Source organism: Haliaeetus albicilla, chromosome 4, assembly GCF_947461875.1.
Source record: "Haliaeetus albicilla chromosome 4, bHalAlb1.1, whole genome shotgun sequence".
In the NCBI taxonomy this organism is placed as follows: domain Eukaryota; kingdom Metazoa; phylum Chordata; class Aves; order Accipitriformes; family Accipitridae; genus Haliaeetus; species Haliaeetus albicilla.
This window is the reverse complement of record NC_091486.1, coordinates 41,822,743-41,844,963: the sequence shown is the minus strand read 5'-3', so window position 1 is coordinate 41,844,963 and position 22,221 is coordinate 41,822,743. Positions and strand designations below refer to the sequence as shown.

Genomic DNA, 22,221 nt, shown 5'->3' with positions numbered 1-22,221 from the left:
ATACAAAAAGAGTGATGCACAGTGCAACTGCTCACCACCCGGGACCCGACGCTCCGCCACTTGCCCCACCGAAAGTCGAGACCACCCCCCGGCCCGCTCCCCATTTATATACTGAGCATGATGTCACATGGTATGGAATAGCTCCTTGGCCAGTTCAGGTCAGCTGCCCCGGCTATGCCCCCCACCTCCCAGGTTCCTGTAAAAAAAATTAACTCTATCCCAGCTGAACCCAGGACATTATCCACCCCTTATTCTATACCATCTACATCATGCCCGGATCTTACATTTTCCAATCAACCACTACCACTTTCCTTGTCTTATATATAAGTATATGGACCCCCTCCCCCCCTGCACACACACACACACAAATGGTATTCCTTTAGCCTATGGGCTATCCCTTTACTGTGTCCATCGATTTTATTTAGTCCATGACTTTGGGGCTCCATCTGTTGTAACAGTTCTTCAGGATAAGAGAGATGGTGTGAGATGTTGGGTTGTTGTATGCTGCCTCTGGAACTTGTGGCTGGTACATTTGGTGCAACTCATGCCCTTGGTCTGCAGGTCGAAGATGTTGATCTTGAGGAAATTGCTAGGTGTCAGTTCAAGTTCTATCACTGTTGCACTTGGCTTAGTTTCAAAGTCCATCCTGCAGTCATTTGGGTAATTCTTACAGTAATACCCTTGATATGGCATATAGACACTATAGATACAATGACATGCATTGGCAGGTTATTTAGCAGTTAAATATCATACAGCCCAATTCACTGGCTATTCTCTCCCAAGATCAAATCTCCCTGAGGTACACATCGAACTTCTCCATCCTTCTGCATCACCCACCAGGTGTACCCAGGTCCCTGAGCAAAAACAACCCCTTGAATGGGTTTGCCTCTGCTTGATGGAGGACTAACCCAGACTGTCTTTCCTAACATACTCCTCATGCGCACTACAGGGACTTTATCCCCTTCTAGTATGTGGAAGTCTTGGTTGGGCGGGGCCAGCCTGATTGGTGGATCCTCTAGTATTAACTAACCAAGTGGCTTTTGTTAAATGTGTATCCCAATGTTTGAAAGTTCCACCCCCCATTGCTCTCAATGTAGTTTTCAGCAGTCCATTGTATCGTTCGATTTTTCCGGAGGCTGGCGCGTGATAAGGGATGTGATATACCCACTCAATGCCATGTTCTTTGGCCCAGGTGTCTACGAGGTTGTTTCGGAAGTGAGTCCCGTTGTCCGACTCGATTCTTTCTGGGGTGCCGTGTTGCCATAAAATTTTCTCTTCAAGGCCCAGGATAGTGTTCTGGGCAGTGGCATGGGACACAGGGTATGTTTCCAGCCATCCAGTGGTTGCTTCCACCATTGTAAGCACGTGGCGCTTGCCTTGGCGGGTTTGTGGGAGTGTGATATAGTCAATCTGCCAGGCCTCCCACTGTTTATATTTCAGCCATCGCCCTCCATGCGACAGGGGTTTTTGCCGCTTGGCTTGCTTAATTGCGGCACATGTTTCACATTCATGGATGACCTGTGCAATAGTGTCCGTGGTCAAGTGCACCCCTCGATCTCGAGCCCATCTATATGTTGCATCTCTTCCCTGATGGCCTGAGGTATCATGGGCCCACTGAGCCATAAATAGCTCACCCCTACGTTGCCAGTCTAGGTCCACCTGAGACACTTCAATCTTGGCGGCCTGATCTGCCTGCTGGTTGTTTTGATGTTCTTCAGTGGCCCGACTCTTGGGTACATGAGCATCTACGTGACGTACTTTTACCACTAGCTTCTCTATCCGAACAGTGATATCTTGCCACAGTGTGGCAGCCCAGATGGGTTTACCTCTGCGCTGCCAGTTGCCCTTCTTCCATTGCTGTAGCCACCCCCATAGGGCATTTGCCACCATCCATGAGTCAGTATAGAGATAGAGCACTGGCCACTTCTCTCTTTCAGCAATGTCTAACAGTAGCTGGATGGCTTTCACCTCTGCAAACTGACTCGATTCACCTTCTCCTTCAGCAGTTTCTGCAACTAGTCGTGTAGGACTCCATACAGCAGCCTTCCACCTCCGATGTTTTCCCACAATGAGACAGGACCCATCAGCGAACAGGGCATATTGCCTCTCATTTTCTGGCAGTTTATTATACAGCGGGGCCTCTTCAGCCCGTGTCACATCCTCCTCTGGCGACATTCCAAAATCTTTGCCTTCTGGCCAGTCCGTGATCACTTCTAAAATTCCTGGGCAACTGGGGTTTCCTATGCAAGCCCGTTGTGTGATCAGTGCAATCCACTTACTCCACGTGGCATCAGTCGCGTGATGTGTAGAGGAGACCCTCCCTCTGAACATCCAGCCCAGCACTGGCAGTCAGAGTGCTAAGAGGAGCTGTGTCTCAGTACCAACCATTTCTGAGGTGGCTCGAACTCCTTCATATGCTGCCAATATCTCTTTTTCAGTTGGAGTATAGCGAGCCTCGGATCCTCGATATCCCTGACTCCAAAACCCCAGGGGTTGGCCTCGGGTCTCTCCAGGTGCTTTCTGCCAAAGGCTCCAGGTAGGGCCATTCTCCCCAGCTGCAGTGTAGAGCACATTTTTAACATCTGGTCCTGTCCAGACTGGCCCAAGAGCTACTGCATGAATAATCTTCCGCTTAATTTGTTCAAAGGCTTGTCGTTGCTCAGGCCCCCATTTAAAATCGTTCTTCTTCCGGGTATCTTGGTAGAGAGGACTTACAATTTGACTGTAATTTGGAATATGCATTCTCCAAAAGCCCACAACACCTAAGAAAGCCTGTGTTTCCTTTTTATTAGTTGGTGAGGATATAGCTGCTATTTTGTTGATCACATCCACAGGGATCTGATGACGCCCGTCTTGCCATTTTACTCCTAAGAACTGGATCTCCTGTGCAGATCCCTTGACCTTACTTTCTTTTATGGCAAAACCAGCCTTCAAAAGGATTTGGATTATTTTCTTCCCTTTCTCAAAAACTTCTTCTGCCATGTTGCCCCATACGATGATGTCATCAATGTACTGCAGGTGCTCTGGAGCTTCACCTTTTTCTAGTGCAGCCTGGATCAGTCCATGGCAAATGGTGGGGCTGTGTTTCCACCCCTGGGGCAGTCGATTCCAGGTGTACTGGACGCCCCTCCAAGTGAAAGCAAACTGTGGCCTGCACTCCGCTGCCAAAGGAATGGAGAAAAATGCATCAGCAATGTCAGTTGTGGCATACCACTTAGCTGCCTTTGACTCCAGTTCATACTGAAGCTCTAACATATCTGGCACAGCAGCGCTCAGCGGTGGCGTGACTTCATTCAGCCCACGATGATCTACTGTTAGTCTCCATTCCCCATTAGATTTCTGCACGGGCCATATGGGACTATTAAAGGGTGAGTGAGTCTTGCTGATCACTCCTTGGCTCTCCAATTGGCAAATCAGCTTATGGATGGGATCAGGGAGTCTCGGTTGGCGCGATATTGCCGCCGGTGCACCGTCATGGTAGCAATTGGCACCTGTTGTTCTTCAACCTTCAGCAACCCCACAACCGAAGGGTCTTGGGAGAGACCAGGCAGGGTAGACAGCTGTTCAATCTCCTCCGTCTCCAATGCAGCTATACCAAAGGCCCAACAGTACCCTTTTGGGTCCTTGAAATAGCCCCTCCTGAGATAATCTATACCAAGGATGCACGGGGCCTCTGGGCCAGTTGCAATGGGGTGTTTATGCCACTCATTCCCGGTTAGACTCATTTCGGCTTCCAATACGGTTAGCTGTTGGGATCCCCCTGTCACACCAGAGATACAGATGGGTTCTGCCCCTTTATAACTTGATGACATTAGGGTAAATTGTGCACCAGTGTCTACTAGAGCCTTATATTCCTGTGGGTCTGACGTGCCAGGCCATTGAATCCACACTGTCCAGTAGACTCGGTTGTCCCTCTCCTCCACCTGGCTGGAGGCAGGGCCCCTCTAATCCTGGTTAGAATATCCATTACCCACTTTTTGCACACGTGAATCAGAAGTCCCTTCAAGAGGATCAGAAATGAGATCAGCCCATCTACTGCGTCCGGGGGACTGTTCACGGGAAACTGGAGCAGCAGTTTTCCAAGAAGAATTCTCTTTTCTTGTTGCTTTTTCTCACAACTCCCATACCCGTGCATCCAAGACTGAGGTAGGTTTTCCATCCCACTTCCTCATGTCCTCTCCATGGTCACGCAGGTAAAACCACAGGTTAGCCCGTCGTGTGTACTTTCTCTCTTCTCTCTCTTGGGCAGAGGAACGCTTACTCCCAATAACTGCGATGCGGGCCTGTACAGGTGAGGAGGAGGACATATCCACTTTGAATTGCTGGAACTCTCGGGACAATTCCTCTACAGCTGAGACACAGGCCCGTAGGGAGGAAGAGAGACTTCCTTCGTATTGCCGGAGTTGGACAGCCAATTCATCCACCGTTTGTCCATAGCCTTCTTTCCAGGACATTACTGCCAATGAGTTGGCATAGGTTGCTGGTGCACTTTGTAGAAACTTCCGCCACATCGGTTGTGTGCATTGGATTTCATCTGGATCTGTGGGTGACTGCGCATTTTCTGGATCGTTATAAATCACCTCCAGCACGGCTAATTCCTTCAGGTACTGGATACCTCTCTCCATGGTGGTCCACTTGCCTTGGTGACATGTAACTTCATCCCTGAAGGGGTATCTTTCCTTTACACCTAACAGAAGTCGCCTCCAGAGGCTGAGGGCTTGTGTTTTTTTCTCCCAATCGCCTTGTCGATGCCCCCTTCCCTAGACAGAGATCCCAACTGCTTGGCTTCCTTACCCTCTAATTCCACACTGCTAGCCCCATTATCCCAGCATCGGAGCAGCCAGGTAACAATGTGCTCACCTGGGTGGCGGCTAAAATCTTTTCGCATGTCACGCAACTCACTCAGGGATAGAGATCGGGTAATGATTTCAGGTTCTGCCTCTTCCTCCTGTTCTCGCGATGACCCTGGTTCATCTTCATCTCTCACTAAGCGAACTGATTTCTTTGTGTGTTTCTTTTTCTGTACAGGGGTGACTGATACTGGCACAGGTTGGTTCTCTGGTTTAGCTGCAGTATCTGTCACCAGGGTAGGGACAGCCACGGTGCCTGTTGTCGGGGTTGGGACAGCCACGGTGCCTGTTGTCCTGTTTTCCAGCTTTTCCCCCTTTTCCCCCTGAGGGTGCTGCATAATATCAAGCAGTGTTTGGTAGATACTGGCCAGGGCCCAGCACAGTGCAGCAAGTTGTATGTCTTTGGAATAGCCACAGCATTTTCCTTTCAAAAATTCTATCACTTCATGAGGGTTCTGTAGTTGTTTGGGAGTGAACTTCCAAGTCACTGGAGGTGAGAAGTTCTCTAGATACCTGCCCACATCCTCCCACATGCCGTGCCACCCATGAATATCCAGCTTTGGGGCAGATCTCTGGGTGGTACTCTTAAAGAGCCTTTTTGTAGCCCTAAACAAGACCTGAAACATATTCAGGAGGCATAGCACTAACAGCACACTGGCTTGCGCATCCCAAGGATATTCAAAATTCTCGAAAGCTGTTGTAATTAGTCGGAAGGAGAAAAGGGAGGCAAATGGACGGGGGGAAGTATGCCCCCCTAACTTCCCCATGGATTGGGTGTAATTACCAATAAAATCCGACAGAAGGTGCCCAAAGTATGGAAATGATATCACTGCCTCATACAGATACCAGCTTAACCTCATGACCAGTGATGTAATCATTTCACAAGTCGACATTGCCCAGTACAGCAAAATGATAATCCCAATCACTCTCCCAGAGATGAGATACGCAACTACAGGCAATACATAGAGCATATAGGAACTTACAGAACGCCACCATGTAAACAACTGAATCAACATTGTGACTAACATCTATTTATCTAGTATAAGAAATGCTTATGACAAATTTGTTTCAACACGCTCTGGCCAGATCTGTCGTTATCTCAACCCTTCGTGCCCCACGTTGGGCGCCAAATAGGACTGTCGTGGTTTCAGCCCAGCTGGTAACAAAGGACCACGCGGCCGCTCGCTCACTCCTCCCGCCCCCCTCCGGTGGGATGGGGGGGAGACGGAGGAGAGAAAAAAAAAACCCCTGGAACCTCGAGGGTTGAGATAAAGGCAGTTTACTGGGACAACACAAAGAAATTACAACAACAACGACGGTACTAATGAACGAGTATACAAAAAGAGTGATGCACAGTACAACTGCTCACCACCCGGGACCCGACGCTCCGCCACTTCCCCCACCGAAAGTCGAGACCACCCCCCGGCCCGCTCCCCATTTATATACTGAGCATGATGTCACATGGTATGGAATAGCTCCTTGGCCAGTTCAGGTCAGCTGCCCCGGCTATGCCCCCCACCTCCCAGGTTCCTGTAAAAATTAACTCTATCCCAGCTGAACCCAGGACAGCGGCCAAGAAAGGGAGCTTAGTTTTCCTGGACTGGCGTAGGTTTCCTACATTTTGACAGTACAGTTTTTGTTTTCACGCTATCAAAACATTTCATTTTTATGTACTATGCCTTTTTGATGGAGATCCTTTTATTAGAATATGACTTCAGTATGCTATATACCATGTTCTATTTTTTAACTGTTATTGCAACAAACTATTTCTGTGTCATTGAAAAGGAGAGGGTTTATGTTACCAGAAAAAAAAAATCAGCATTACTTAAGCAAACTATACTATATTTCTGTGTTTTTTTAAGCAATTCACTGATAAATTTTCACAATGCAGTTTTTATTTAATTTGCCGTGTTCCATCTAGGAGCTTATACAAAAATATTGGGGCTTTCCAGAGAACAAAGGTTATACCTACCAGTCCTCCTGAGTGTGATTCTTTTTGCAGAGATAAGGATGCATTCATTTCGCTAGTGTGAGAGTCCCTTTATATACCTGTTTCATGACCCATGTGGTCTGGCAATCAGAACCTGCAGTAATTTAACATTACCGCTTTCATATCAGTTATTAAATGTACCTGAATTACAACAGCACCCAGGAGCTTTAACTGACCCTGAGGCTGGATACCACACAGAGCCAAAGAGTCCCTGCCTAGTGTCATTGCATAAAATAGCCAAGACAGATATTGTTAATCCTCCTGTTTTATGTCTGGAGAATTTAGGAGTGGAGAAGGGAATTATTTCCCAAAGGTTGTGCAGGAAATCAGAGGGAGATGAAACCATGAACACTGGTCCCAGGACTCCCACGTAGGAACAGGACCCCCAGTAACTCCAGCAGGTGCTACCTGTGTTTCCCATTCTGTCTTGCCAATGGCTTCTCCAGATGCCAACCTTCTGTAGTGAGGTGCTGTAAAGCTCTTTCAGGAGCAACCACTCTGTCCTGTTGTTTAAAATTTTGCTGTGTCCTTGAGGTAACAGAAGTTTTCAACCCTCTCTTGAAACTTGTGGTATCTTCAGCTGTAGCATCACAGGAAATCAATCGATATGATCCTGCATAAAATTGTTTTCTCAACAGCTTCATCCTATCCAAAATTCTTAATTTCTGAAGGTTATCCCAAGAGTGATGGTTAATACATGCATCTTTCTGAATTTGCTCAGAGTTAGTGGCTTACCAGGATTGTTCCAAACTTAAAAGTCAAATTTGGGAGTAAAAAAGTGCTTAAACAGATTATTGCAGTTTGATGGTCCTACTTGGGTAGATGAGTGCATCTTTGCATCATATGTATGGCCTATACTCCAGCTTATCTGAAGGATAGCCTGATTTCACTGCCAGCAAACTTTTTTACTCCATCTGGGTGAAACTGGATGAAATGGCGAGGACTGGCCGGTCAGATTGCAACACAAGGGTAGGGATTGCAATATTTGTGGTATGCTGAAGTAGAAATCTGGTGCAGTGGAGTCTGGCTTGAAGCGGAGGCTACAACTCCTGCCTGCTCTGAAGACATTCCTACAGTCCCATGTAAGGAATTAGAGGGTGTTTTACTCAGTAGATGCACAACACTGCTAGTGCTTTAGGACAGATTTACACATAGGGTGATTGGTGACAGGCTACCCGGCAGCAAGATTTGTTTGGGTTTACAGATTTCAAAGTGTTCTAATCGCCTTTTAAACAGCTGTTCCTTCATTCAAGGAAACCTGCCTCAGGCTTTCCCAGTTTAATTCCAGATTCCCATGGAAATCCAGGAGTCTGGAGACATGTCAGGCTGACATTTATGCTTTGTGATGTCTTGGCTTTGTTCAGAAGTGTTAGATGCTACATGTAAAGCAAATGCTAAAGTAAAAGATCTTAGGAAAGGGTTCACCTTTAACTTTGTTTACAAGATGAGAAATATAGTCCAGCTTCCAGCCTTTCATCATGTTGCAGTTACCCAGGTTTAGAATAAACAGTCTGTTAAGATAGCATAATAGCATGCCGCTTGCCAAGGGTCTGCTTCATTCCAGTCTCACCTACCAAATGTTTGGGCCAGGCCAGCTCCATCCTTTATGGTTTGGTTTTTGTTTTGTTTTTTTTTTAGCATTCTGTGAGCTTTCTAGGAAAAAAAAAAGGTTCCTGTTACAAGGTCCTGCAACCAAATATAGTTCTAACTCCTACACTAACAACACTTTTGATGTGTTGTTCAAAGCAAATCCATTGAAGCAGGATGCTGTTAATAAAACTTGGGAGATACAAGAGGTCAAGTGACGTGAGTAAATAGACCTTTCAGTCTCTTTGGAGCTCCTATTCAAAGCCAAGGGGAATTTATCCTGACAAAAACACTAGTTTTAGCTTTGGAGATTGCTCTTTGAGCCAGAAAGAACTACTTTATGCTAGTGGATTGCATAAAGACACTTATCCACATCTTTCCAGTGCTCCCAAATGTATCCAGGGACAACTGTTTTTTTTATATACTTTTCCATCAAAAGAAATAAACCCTAAACCAGTATATTTACACCTTTGGTGTCCTCTAGACTTGCAACAGCTTTTTAGCATGTCAGTAGCAGAATCATTTGTAACATGAGATGAATTGTCATTGTTTATATTTATCATGTAATAAAAACTTATATTGGACAGTTCTTGTGGTAGTACAAGCTCTCTCACTTGGGCAGTAGGAAAATTCAGTGAGTTTAAAGAACTTCAGCTGGTAAAAATTGATTCTTCCTTAAGTCTGTCCGGTTTCACCTGGCAGCCTTTTGAGAGAGTACCTATGACTTCATACAGAGGTGAATGTCAGCAAATACGTAAGTCCTAGACCTTTTTTTGGCCTTTGAACTTCTTAGGTTCATACATAATTTCTGAATGTAGTCCAAGGTATTTAATCTGAGGAAGACATGCTGGTGATATGCAAGGGTTTACATGGGATGGCAGCTGGCCAGGGCTATCTTTATCTAAGGAGCCTCTATTTCTAAAATCTGCTGGGTTTTTGTTGGTTTTTTTTCCCCTGAGAGAAATCCATGATACTACTTCCTTTTGCACATGACCCAGTCAGTGCTTTTAGCTGACTTTCCACCTTCCCTTTCACATAACTGAGATAATGCCAGCATGCAAAATACGGCATGTCTTGCAGAAAACCTATGCCCCAGACATTTTATATACAAGTCACACATGTGAGGTTCTTATTTGGAGGAACTGCTGCCTGCCTGTAGGATGTCTGCCTTGTATATATGGTAGTGGATAGGACTTGACCCACTGGGTTGGCTGCCCTCTTCTGCAAGGTTTTCACCAGCTGTATCTCTGTCCTAGTTTCAGGTTGGTGCCACCAAGATGTGCATCTGCCTTAGCCAGTGAGGATCCGTGCATGCAAGGGAACATGTCTGTACCCAACAGCAATGACCTGTCCCACTCCTTCTTCACGCAACATGTGGGAAGCCATTTAGTAATGCTGTTACTTCCTTGTTTTCACCGGGATGGGAAACCAGAGGTAAGGAAGATGACTGTGGCTGAAAATTTCATTTCACATGGCCCAGGCCCATGCAGCCCTGTGGTTTGTCTCTCTACCTCTTGTCATTCAATAGCCTTGAGCTGCTCGTCAGTATGGTGACCGCCAGCAGTGATGGAGACGTGCTCATCTCTTGGCAAAGATGTTTTTCATGTAGCCACAAACCCAGAGCACTCCTGTAATGCTCGCTGCTCCCTGCCACTTCCTGCCTGCTCCCAGTCTCCAGAATTGACCTTGCAGAGGCTGCTTGCAGGTTTTTCAGGCCTCCAGTAATGGGAGAACTTTAGCAAAAAAGCACACCTCACCTGATTTGGCTTTCTAAGTCTTGTATCTAATTCAAATACCTTGGTGTGGGCACTGTGTCAACCATGTGGGCTGTCAGCCTGGCAAAATACTTATTGTGTGCAAACTTCTGCATGTCCTGAAACCTCAGTCCCACTATTTCCATGTAACCTGAACTTGTAATTACTGCCTGGGGAGATTGAATTAAGAGAAGCCTGTGGTATTCTTCAGGGATGAAAAGGAGCATATCGGAAAACCTGAGCTGGCCCCGGCCTGTTGAATGTCTAATGAATACTTGCTGATAGGAAGATAGTATGTGGGATATACTCTGCGGGGACTTTCTTCCTTCTTCCCACTCCTTTGGCTCTGTGCTTTTTGCTAGCAATTTCCATGGCTGTCATGCTGGTGACATTCTCGTCAAATTCCTCCCTTGGCTAACGGACATGGTCATCAGACTCACTGAGCAAAAATCTTGCCCTCGTTTGGCTTGGGACCCAACTGGTCACTGTTTCCAGCCCTCCCCCAGCCCCTGCATGGATTTCTGTACCCACAGACGCCTATGGCTATTTCAGACTTACAAGCAGCCCTGTGAACCAGTTACATCCCCAGGTCCAAGGGGCTTCCCTTTCCTCCCAGTGACTTACAGCCTATGTGGATAGAGGCCCTTTCTTCCAGAAGGCTCCTAAAGACATTGGACATGTTGAAAAAAAGGACAAAAGTCATTTGGAAATTACTGTATTTGGGGGATAAAATGTAAAAAATTGCAGAGTGGGGTTTGCCTTCCCAAGGGAATGGCAGGCTGGCTCAAATATGCATCCCTCCCACCTCTCTTTGGACAGACTGACTCACCCCGTGTGGCTGCATCTTTCTCTTTCCATCAGCTACAGAGTCCTGCATGCCTAGTTTAGATGGATGTTTAACTTTTAGGATCTTTGCAGGGTGCTGTATTATCTTAATTTCTCTTTTCAAATGAGTTTGGTGCACTCACTTTGACACACTATCTAGTGACTTACTAAGTGAGTGTCCAGAAATACTGAACCATAGCCTCAGCTCAGTCTAGCAAAATGCACGGGGAAGTAAAAAGCATTAAGAGCTTGCCTCGGCTCTTTTTAGGCTCCTGATTGTAGTGGGTGAGGATGGAAAGAAAATAGCCACTGCTGGGGTGGATGCATGGGGAATGAGCAACTACTGGTGGACACCGGACATCCTTATTTCCACTCTGGGGAAAGCACAGGTAGGGGCTCCCCTGGTTTGTGAAACTCCAGACTCAGAAGTCTTCAGTTACACTGCAAAAACTGTTATATCTGTGAGAAGTCTCAGAAGTACAAATATACCCACCTCTTGTGGGTGTCTTCCCTGTCAAGGCATGATAAAGTGACCCTACTTCCCTGGTACCTCTGTGGGTTGGCAGTAGCCAGCCCAGCTGCTGAGCAGCTGGCTTGTGCTTTAATGCAGTGCAAGAATAGAGTAAAACATGTAAAACTTCTTGTTTTAAGCCAGGCACAATTATCTATGCACTTATGAATGATGCTTGCAAATTTTGGTTAATGTTGTGTGTATCTGAAGGCAGAGTTTGGATTTAAAGATCGATTCTCTACAATGCTGAGTGAGAGGAGGCTAATTTTAACATAGATATTTTTCCCATAATTTTTCATACTTCCATGACTGCACATCCAATTTACTTAAAGTACAGCCCTCACCACAGTTATTACATCATGAACTTAATATCTCTCTCTGGGAAAAGAAACACTTTTTAGGAAAAAAAGGAAAGGGAGGCAAAAAAAGAAGGAAGTGTTCGAAGAAGTTCAGAAAGCCTCAGATTCCTCTAGGGTCCCCAGCTGTGCTGTATGTTGTCCCAGCTGAACGCCAGATATTTCCGCTCTGCACATTAATGCATTCAAGGAGAGATCAAAGCGGCTGTCTTGAGTGTGCTTTGGGCCAAGTGTGTATGTCCTACCTTAAAACAGCCCTGATCCCTAAGGTTACAGCCCTTTATATTTCCTTCCTTATAGGCCTGGGGCTGAACACGAGCTCTCTGGAGCTCGTTATGGCTACCTGCCCATCCGTGCATGAAGTGATAGACAAGTCTTCAGATGCTTCATGGTCCCAGTGGCCTGGAAGCCACATCCTCTGCCGGACCATTTCTGGTGATGCAGCAATCTTTCCTTCCCTGTTGAGGGGAAGAAGAGCAGTACTTCTCTGATGGTCTTATCACATCACGTCCTGTTGCTACCACTCTTCACAGAGGTGCCTCCTTTGGAGGCACATGCTGGTGGGTGGCCAAGCACTGATGGTGTTGTGGCAGCCCTGGGTGGCAATTAATCCAGTGTGGTAGGAAGGCTGTGCCAGATACATTGCCCCATGGGATTGGTTTATTGGTCTAATGTTAGCTGGGCCCAGCTGTTAGCACAAAGCCAGATTTCGGTGAGTCATATCTGCAAGCAGAAACCCTTGTCACAGTCACCCTTTCCTCACACCCCTGATGAAACTCTGTGTAGGGTTGTGACCATGCAGCAGAGCAGAGCAGGGCTGTGAGCTGCAGCACCCTCCGTTGGGAAAGCTGGCTGGGGGCTCTGCAAGGTAGCAAGTTCTATCCAGCCCTGTGGTAGCATCACTGCAGAAGCATTGCAAAGCAAAGCAGGAGTGCAATAAACTGAACATCTGGCAAAAATTATCTAGTTGCCTCCTTGATGAAGTGAAGATGCAAGGGCCTGGGCTGACCTGGACTGGTCATGCACATGGTTTACCTGGTTCTTATATCTCTGAATTGAGAGCTGCCGCGGCTGTCATTCAAACATACCCCTGCTGTTGTGTTATTTACTGTCCTTCAGCCTTCAGTGGGATGGGTGGGGTTTTTGTGTCCTTGTTGGGGGACCATTTCTCTGTGCACTGTGTCTTGTGATTTGCTTGCTTAGAGGATACATTATGCAGCTCAGATCAAAGCCATGTCATTTACTAGCTACTAAATGATTCAAAGCAGTATTTCCCATCTTCACAATAATTGTTCACTCGAACTATGAAGAAGATTGTTCCGAAATCAGTCCTTGCATCTGCCTTTCTGTTTGTAAGTGCTCTAAGCAACCATCACTGAGTGCAAAGGAGATGGGGAGATCTGCTGAAAATTGAAAGTACTGTAGACAGTAGAGTGTGTTGTGCAAGGGCTCTGTCCCTCATCAGTGTCAAATTACATAAATCAGTGTTGGCCAGAAGAAGTGAAATAACAGTTCACTTCCTAAAATGGAAATATCCCCATATGTTGTTCCTGGCCAAGGACTACTCTCGGGGGCAAGATCAGCAAGCGGATGGTAGTGACTGCAGCATGTGCCTCCCTGTCACCAGCCCCCATGGTGCTCGAGGGAAGGACAGCACCATTTGCCATAGATCTGACAAGTAGTAGGGGACTTTGCACCCTCTAAAATCCCCTTAATTTAACTGTAACTGCCAATAAATCAACTTTAACCTAAATAGTGTATCTTTCTTGAAAAGAAGCTACTGTTCTCTGGGATCCAACCTCTGCCGGTTGGTGTGTTACTGCTCATGTCGCTCTGATATTCCCTAGGGCTTAAATGTTTAGGGCATGTTGTTAGCACAACAAATTAAAATGGGAGCTTGGAAAGTCCTATACTGGGAGTTTATTTGCACAGTTTAGCAGCAAAAGACTGTTTTTCAATGGTGGAGAGAGTCAAGGGTACATCTGTGCAATGTGGGGAAGACGACTGGTAGGTGACAGTGAAGGAAACACAAATATACCATGGGATTCCTCACCCTGGGAATGATCCATCAAGGCCAGAGGAGCAGCTAGACTTTCTCTCTGCTTGGGATCCCAAGATTGCAGGTCTTTTTTGATTTTTAGTTTTAACTACTGTCAACATTTTTAGTCTTGCCCCGAGGCTTTGGGCGACATGACTTACCCGAAGCCCAAGGTGTCAGTCATGTTCTGCTATTACAGTTTTTACATCTTGTTTTTAGATTAGATGGCTGCAGCAAGATTGTATCAAGAAGGAATTTACAGATGAGATATTTAGCCAGAAAGCATATTTGTTTAGCAGTAGCTCTGGACACTAGTTTCTTCCAGATGTCCTTGAGAGTGTCTTGCCCACAGCTATCTATCAGTCGTGCAGTCTGTGCCTTGCTTGTGGGCGGCATTTGTCCTGATGTTGCTTCCAATGTGTCTGAGCATTTTTATCCATTTAAGGACTAGGGACTTGAATTGCTTGTCTTTCCATATGAAGTTCCCCTTAATTTAGCCATTTGACCAATGCAAGCTCTTATTTTGTAGTCAACTTCCCTCCACATTCATTCCCCCATTACGAATTTGCCCAGCCCCTCATCTCTCCAGAATTTTCTCTCTCCCACGCATTTTCTTCCCAAAAGCTCCTTAACAGTATCTGTGGAGCTGTTGTCTCAGCTTTCTGGAGCCCTTTGGCAAAACTCATCTGTTTTGTGATGCACTGTGTGGAGTTTCACTGGTTGCCCCTGCAGTCTAGCTCAGCTTGCTATTTCGTATGTGTTTGTCACCCCAGCTCTCAGCCCTGCTGTGGCCTGTTTTGTATCACCCACCTCTTACATCTCTTAGAGTCTGACCCTCCATATGGCTCAGTGGAGATCTTCAAGACCTTCAGAGAAGGTCTGCAGAAATCAGTTTTTCTACAGAATTGATGAAAATTGCATCCAGGCCACAGCTTCCTTCCATAGCTTAGTTTCAGAACCAAATCTGGCACCAGCACAGCCAAAGCTAACACATCACGCTTCCACGCAGATGTTCCCACTGGGTTGTCAGGCATGGCTGTGCAACTAAACCAGAGCTAGTTAGCAAGTCACCGAGCTTCATTGGTCTCTTGCACAGTGTCCGGTCCTCATTTAGTCCTGTCCTGAATGTGTGAGTAAAATACAAGCAAATCAGAAGAGATACAGATCTAATTCTGATTGGGCTGCTGCTATCAGGGTGCAGAGAAGCAGCAGCAGCAGGGATGTCAGGATCAATAGGGAGCATGCAGCTGCTTTCGTGTTATTGTTCCACTTATTTTAAGATCGGGGATCAGGAACAGGGATATATGCTCCAGAAAAAAATCAGTGGAGTCATTCATGTACATCCAACCCTGATTACTGAAGTTAGATTTAACACGTTATATGTCTCTAGGTGTAGATACATATACACACATTATACAAAGTCAGCATGGTTCTTCAGCAGAAAAAAGGGGCAAAGTCTAGTCCCGATTCATGCAATGGACATTTGCAGCTGCGTCTTCCAGCACCATGACCCTGCCAAGCTGGGCATGGAGCTGGAGGGTGGAAAAGTGAGTTTTAGTGTTGGGAGGCCTGAATTTTGTCTGCCCTTGCTCCATGGTAGACTTCACTTCAGCACCCTCTGAGCAATAACTGCAGCAGAGACTGGTTCAGATGGTGTCAGCAGTCAAATTAGGAATTTCTGCTTTAAAAACAAGGGAACATTTAATGGGTTTTTTCTTTTGCTTTATTTTTTCTTTCAGAAATAGGAAAAATAAGAGTGAAAGCTGTAGTGGTCATTAGGATTGTGGAGCTGCCCACTTTTAATATACAGCTCCACAGGTCTGGGGCCTGCCCTGAAATTCCAGCTCGTGGGGAGCCTCCAGTCCTCCTGGGGAAGGATTCACAGGTAAGCTTCAGTATGAAACCCCTAAAAACCATGGGAATCAGTAAAACAAAGATGACGCCAGTTTTTCTTTAAAACCCCCTCATTTTAAGGTAACATCATGATTTTCCTGAGGTTTGACTCATTTTTTTTGGAAGGCTGCAGCCAGAGATGGAAGCACAGCTTCCTGAGGGGTGGTGGCAAGACTGGGGCAGGAGAGCAGAGGGAGACGAGGTCTCCAGCATTGGCTGCTGCGGGGAGGGAGGATCATTTCCATTTCCTTGAGGCAGGGCTCAGATCTTGTGTGCTTGGGCAATACCTGATAACACAAACTTCTTTTCAAACTCCTCACCTTGTGGGTTTTTCCTATTTGCTCATTAGCCTGAAAGCTTAAGTTTTTTGGAATCAGAGGTTCCTTTTATTTAACTGAGAAGGTAGCCATGTGGCTAATGCTTTCTTGCCTGGATAAATTCCTAGGGTGAATGTCTGTCTAGTTTGTTAACTCTGGGCTGGGATTCAGTCCATCAACTGGCTTCAAACGTGGTTGTTTTCATTTCTGTCCTCCTTGGCACAGGAGGGACATAGGCCATGACTAAACTTTTCTGGCTTCGGTGCCAATGCAATCGTGTGAGAGGTTCAGGGGCTGAAGAAAATGATGAAGAATCTCATCTGAAATAGGAGAGCTTTTTGCACATCAGGCTGCAGATGAAAATGAGCAACCTTGGGCAAAATTCAGGCTAAAGCTGTTTCTCTTCAGCAGGCCAAGAACCATCCAGCACTTTCCCAGTACTGGTCAGAAGTAGCAGCAAGAGCAAAGGGCAAATGCAAAGGGTGTTTGCAACCTTTCTTCTGGGCTGGCCCAGAAACCTCTGCCCTGATCCACCAGTCCCAGTTGGCCCGTTGCCGGAGGGTGGGAGCCCCTAAAGATGCAGATGGGCGGTTGTTTAAGGACTGTTGCAGCCAGGCCATGCAGGCTCGGGGAAATGTCTGTTATTCTTAAGCTGCCCAGGTCAGCTGGGTGCTATCTCAGAGCCGCTTGGTCAACAAACTCTGTGAATTGGGTCCAACAGGAACTGCTAGTCCGGGAACTCCAGCTGGTGTCTAGCACGGTGCAGGCTTGGGAGACTTCAGTAGCAATAATGAAATGATGGCGACGACAAAGTAGATACCTCACTTCTGCATTACTTTGACTCTAGAGATAGCTGACTGAGACACTGTTTATATATATTTTAAAAATACAGCACTCATTTACACGCTTTTCAGAAACAGCGGTGCCTGCTAGAGGCACTGGCAATAGTTACTCTCCCTTACAGTAATTAGCAAAGGCATGTCTCAAAGCTGTGAGTGAAGCTGTTTTCTTCTTTGTGCTTCTGTTAATGAGGCTGGTTTTGGCCTTGGGTATAATTTCCCTCACCATATGTGGTTTCCTTTTCTGTCCCAAGAGGGAAATGGGAAGTTGCTGTTTGGTGGACAGTACTGGAGCACCCCAAAGCCGGTGCAGAAACCCACTTGCAGGACAAAGAGACAGTCCTGCTCCAAAAACTTGCAGTCTATGTCGGTGGTTGCACCCTTATGGTGGACTTAGCCCAGCTGCAAAATAAAAAAATTTTAAAAATGCCCTGCTGTCTTTTCTCCCTAGTGATGCACACACACAGGTTATGTTAGCCTGGGAGAAGCAGAGCTGTTGTCCTTTCTGTGCCCTGAGAGGGATGCTGGGGAATGCCAAGGCCTTAAGACAAGTGTGTCCTCACTTGCACATACCACCCCGATGGCTCCCCTGAGCTCTTCCAGAGTCCTTTTGGAGATGGCTGGAGGAACGTGTGGTGCATGCTAGCAGTCCTTGGCGCCAGCCCAGGACCTGCTGTCACTCCTCTCTGCCTTTTCTTCATGTTTTCCTACAAACTGATGGAAGGCTTCTAAAAACACTGTCCTGGGACTTTCACATTAAACCAGGTCACACTTTTGCTTCTTCTAGTGGCTTGGTTCCAGCTGAGCTCAGCTCAAGCCACAGAAAATGCTGCAGAAAGCTCCCTGGTTTTGCTGAAAGAAAAGGCAACACAGGCTGGTGAGGGGCCAAGCGTCTTTTAGTCCAGCAAGCTGGTCCCGAATAGGGACCCAGAAAATCCATGTCACCCCACTCCTAGCTCATGCCTTGCCTCCCTGGACAGCTTACTCTCTGCTACCAATCCCTTAGACTGTGGAGGCTGAACTGGGGGAAGGTTTCTTATCTTGCTTAGGTGCTCACTGCACTATCGGCAGCACCATGCTCCTGCTTCAGACAGAGGCAGATCGTGCCTCTCACCATCCACCTCCTACACTTTGGTTTTGCCTTTTGGTATCTACTTGGCTGTCATTCATTTGAAGGAGTTACGTAGCTGTCTTGATATTGCCTGGTCCTCACCATGATCAAGCCACATCAGCTCTTCCATCCCGTTGACAGAGGTAGGTCCTGTGGCCCTGCCAGCCACCAGGTAGGATGTCCCTGTGCGTGGTCGGGGCTGCACAAAGCCACAACAGCAAATAGTCCCCACCCAAGTTGTCTGAAACTTTATTTTGCAAGGCTGGAAGTATCTGGCCAAAAAGTAAATATATAAATGGAAGAATTGGTTTTCTTCTGGGGATTTTTTTTTGTGGTGAATATTTTGTACCAGGAAAATAAACTACTTAAACTCATTAATCTCAAAAGCAAAAGAAGTGAAAAATGCAGTTGAACCATAAGGTGCTATAAAAGCAGCTAGTACATAAGGTACTAGTGCTTTAAAACCAGGATTGGACATTGCTGCACTGCACCAGGATGGTGGAGGGTGGCAAATCACGAGGCAGGGATTTTTGCACCTCTCCAAGAGCCTCATGACAGATGAGGAGAGAAGAGCATCCTCTTCTACCAAGAGCGCAGAGGCTGCCTGTGTGGGTCTAAGTGGGGGTACAGAGCCACGTGGAGGAGATGCCATGTGCTTAGATCAATCTTAGAAATCTTGCTTTTTGCTCCTTTCCTCCTCTTTTTGTCCCTTTTCTAAGCATGAGAGACTGATCCTTCACCACCAGTGTGAGCAAGGGTTGTGGTGTCCTGTGCCAGCAGGAAGGCAAAGGGAAACACAAAAATCCCAACACGTGAGCACTATCGTTATTGTCTTCACTTGGTGAGACAAACTGTTAAAAGCCTTAAATGAAAGGCAACTCTAGGGAGAGGCTTTCAGCCAGCATATAAATCAAAAAGTTCACCTAACTTTTTCCCTCCTGTTTGTGCTAGTGTTTTAATTCTGTTTGATTTGGCAGCCCATGTTCATTTTCAGAATATTCAAGAACTGAATTAAATAATTGAATCTTTTCCTATGCAAACTTCATTCCCTGGCTCATCTCCAGATCCATACCAGGATGGGGACCAGCTACTTCTTTCACCAACAAAAATACACAGCAAACAGCAGGATGGCTTCTTGGTCATCTGCCTGGCCAACCAGCACACATTTCCCCATTGTTTGTGTGCCTGAGGGGAATGTACCCTGCCTTTGGAGGTCCCAGATCCCAGTGGAGGGATGTGGACCACTGAGCAAGCTCCAGCATTGCCAGGGCAGTGTGTGTGGCCTGGGTGCAGGGTGCATGTATGAGTGAACTCTCCAAAGCATCTAACAAGCTGACATCTATTTAATTTAATTTTTTTTAATGGCCCACTTATTCCCATTCCATCCCATAACAGAGCTGTTCCTGAGGAACCTTTGTTCGAGGACTTTTCTGTAACAGTGAGTGGGTGCTCTGTGCCACATTGCTGTTCCCTCTGGCAGCACGGGGAGCCCCAGCGTCGTGCCCGTGCCCACCCTGCTCTAGCAGCACACACAGCCTGCTCCAGCCAACCTCTCCAGCAACCCACACCACTTCTCAGGTCCTTGTTTTTCACCCTAGTGATTTTCCCCTTGCCAAAATAACATCAGGCTCTTGCCCGTGGAAATAACTTTTTATCATTGCTGCTGTTTGATGATAGTGTAAGTGAAGATGAAGGGGTAGCTGCTGGCTGTATGTGAAAGTGGGATGATAAAAAGAGGAGTCAGGAGAGAGACTTCTGCCCTCACATGGGATTTTGGGTCAAAGCCTGATGTGTTTTAGTGACACTTGTCAGCCCTGGCTTAGTAGGTGCCCAGCGAATATGGAACTGAGCAGCACCCACATGGCTCCTTCTCCTCTGAGGATTTTAATGAATTTTAAAGAACTTTGCAGGACTGTTGTGCTCTGTTACACACCTGATAACATTAAAGCTGGGCTTAGCAAGCTTAAGTCTATCCCAAAAACCAGAGAATGCAAATGCAGTTTTTCAGCAGTATGATACAGGATCTTTTGTAATGGTGGGAATGGAGCTGCATATTTAGGATGATATTTAGACCTATGGTGATGGTTTCCAGGTATGCCTTCTGAAGTCCCCCCACCATCACTCAGCACAGCACATTATTGTAGATGCTTTTTCCTGAAGAACCCACATCTCCCTGGTGCTGGTACGAGCTGTAGGAAACCTGGCTTCTCCAGGGGATGCAGATCTCTCCACTTTCCAACCACATTCATTTTGTTGCCTTTTGGCCATGTGCCAGCTCTCTGCTTTTTTCTCCCTCCTTGGGACATATCAGAGTCAGCCTGTGGTCAAGGGTTCACACTGTAGGGATAAATAAGCTCATCTCTCCCCATGCGCCCTTGCAAAAAGGCTCTCAGTGGGGTGGCTTGAACTGTGCATTTGCTGACCCCAGCAAAGGGGATGAATCCTCCAGAAAGGGTGGGTTTTTTTCAAGTTGGAACTTTTTTAAAAATTAAGAAAGCAAGCAGGAATGTCTTTGGCTCCTTCACCCATCAGCCTGGCCTTGGTAATAATTCCCTGTGTGCTGTGTGCTGGGCTTTACCTGCTTCTTATCTGTGTCTGTGGTGAGGAAGGAGCTCAGAAACCTTGCTGCCAGCCAGTTTGGATTGCACCCCTCTCCCCGGGTTTTGGATTTTTTCCTGCCCCTGTGAGAAGTAAGTGGGATATTTAGGCTTTCACTAATTTTTTGCTTTTAAGTGGTTTTATAGAAAAACTTGTTTTCTCCTGTCCAGAGGGTTAGGAGAGGGAGGATAAAGGTTTTCAGCTTTGAATTGGTTCACAAGTGGGACAGGGACATTTTTTCCAGCACAGCACAGCACAGCAGCGTGCAGTTACGTGCCAGCTTCACGCCCCGAGTGGCTGCCAGGAAAGTCGGGCTCTCACGCCTGGTTTTATTTGCTGCGAAATATCGCCTGGATGTTTCTTGTGAAAAATGACAGGGAAAACAGCCAAATAACAAAGCTTTTGAGGACACATTTTCAGCCCAGCAGTCAATCCCGTGCTGCTGGGAGGTGGGGGAGGCATTTTGGACAAGCAAAGGACTCTGCTGTGTCTTTTCATATGGCAAAGTCACCAGGAAATCAGAGGGGGCAAAGTTAAAGTAAAGCTCAAAGTTTTTCCCATATTAAGGTATTACTAGAAAGCACGGAGTTTCTTTAAGCCCAGCCTGGGCAGTCGGTTGCTGTTTCAAGAAGGTGTTTGGCTGTCCCTGTAAAACATGAGAAGCCACATGGTATGGTAAAGCTTTCTACAGAAAGTTGTGTAAATGAAGTAAAGGAAAAAGATACTAATTGGAGGAAATTACTAGAAATTCTGCCTTGGATCAGCTGGTAGCAACCCCTGAGTTTCTGGAAAATGACAAAGACAAGGGCTTAGAGTGCTGGATGGGTTATTGGCTTATTTTTACTGTTTCCTGAGGATTAGCCACGCTGGTAGGGCTGCAGCGGACATCCAGTGTGGGGCTGTATCAAAGCTTGTTTAGTGGCTTGGTTAATGACTGGGATGGTATGAGCAGACTGTGAGTTAAAAAAAAGATCATATGTAATTTTTGCGAATAGCTTCCCGAAAGCAGCTTGTGGCCAGGAAAATGAGACAACTGAATAAAATAAGTGCTAGCCATCTGAATCACTTGGAGTCCAACCTAATGTATTTTTTGCTTTTCAAAGAGAAGCAGCTTGGGGCTGCGCTGGAAAAGGTGTATCTCCTGGGTGTCCTTGGGGTACTGGGCAGGGAGGGTCTTGCTGCTCATGATTTATGGGGGTCTGAATCCATCTGGGGCTGCATCAGCTGCATCTGGGCTATGAGGAGGTTTCCTCCCTCCCGAGCACTCATCCCTTTCCCAGCATTTGACACCCGAAAGCTTCCCCAGATGCCAAGAGCCCTGCAAGGACCAGACCATGATTGGGGTCAAAATGGGCTAGGGCTTTGCTGCTGCCCTTTCCCTCTAAAAAGTCAGTCTGTAAAAGCTGTAAGGATGCAGTAAGGGTTTGCATAGTGAGCCTCCAGCAGGACCTGGCCTTACAAGAAGGGGTCATAAAACATTTTCCATTTTAAACAGAGAGTTGCTCCTCTCGCTGCCACCCCACAAGGGTTCGCTCTCCCCACGCTGTGGGGA

At 46.6% G+C, this 22,221-nt stretch overlaps 1 long non-coding RNA gene across 10 annotated transcripts in view; it reads left to right on the top strand.

The window, feature by feature from the left end:
* LOC104316868 (uncharacterized) overlaps positions 1 to 22,221 on the top strand; it is a 48,504-nt gene that overhangs the window by 11,332 nt on the left and 14,951 nt on the right. For 9 of the 10 annotated variants that reach the window (XR_011324431.1, XR_011324436.1, XR_011324430.1 and 6 more), the window contains 2 exons: positions 9,684 to 9,861; positions 15,651 to 15,796. This is a non-coding gene — a long non-coding RNA (uncharacterized lncRNA). The remainder of the gene's footprint in view (positions 1 to 9,683; positions 9,862 to 15,650; positions 15,797 to 22,221) is intronic. The other variant, XR_011324435.1, reaches the window with a different exon arrangement.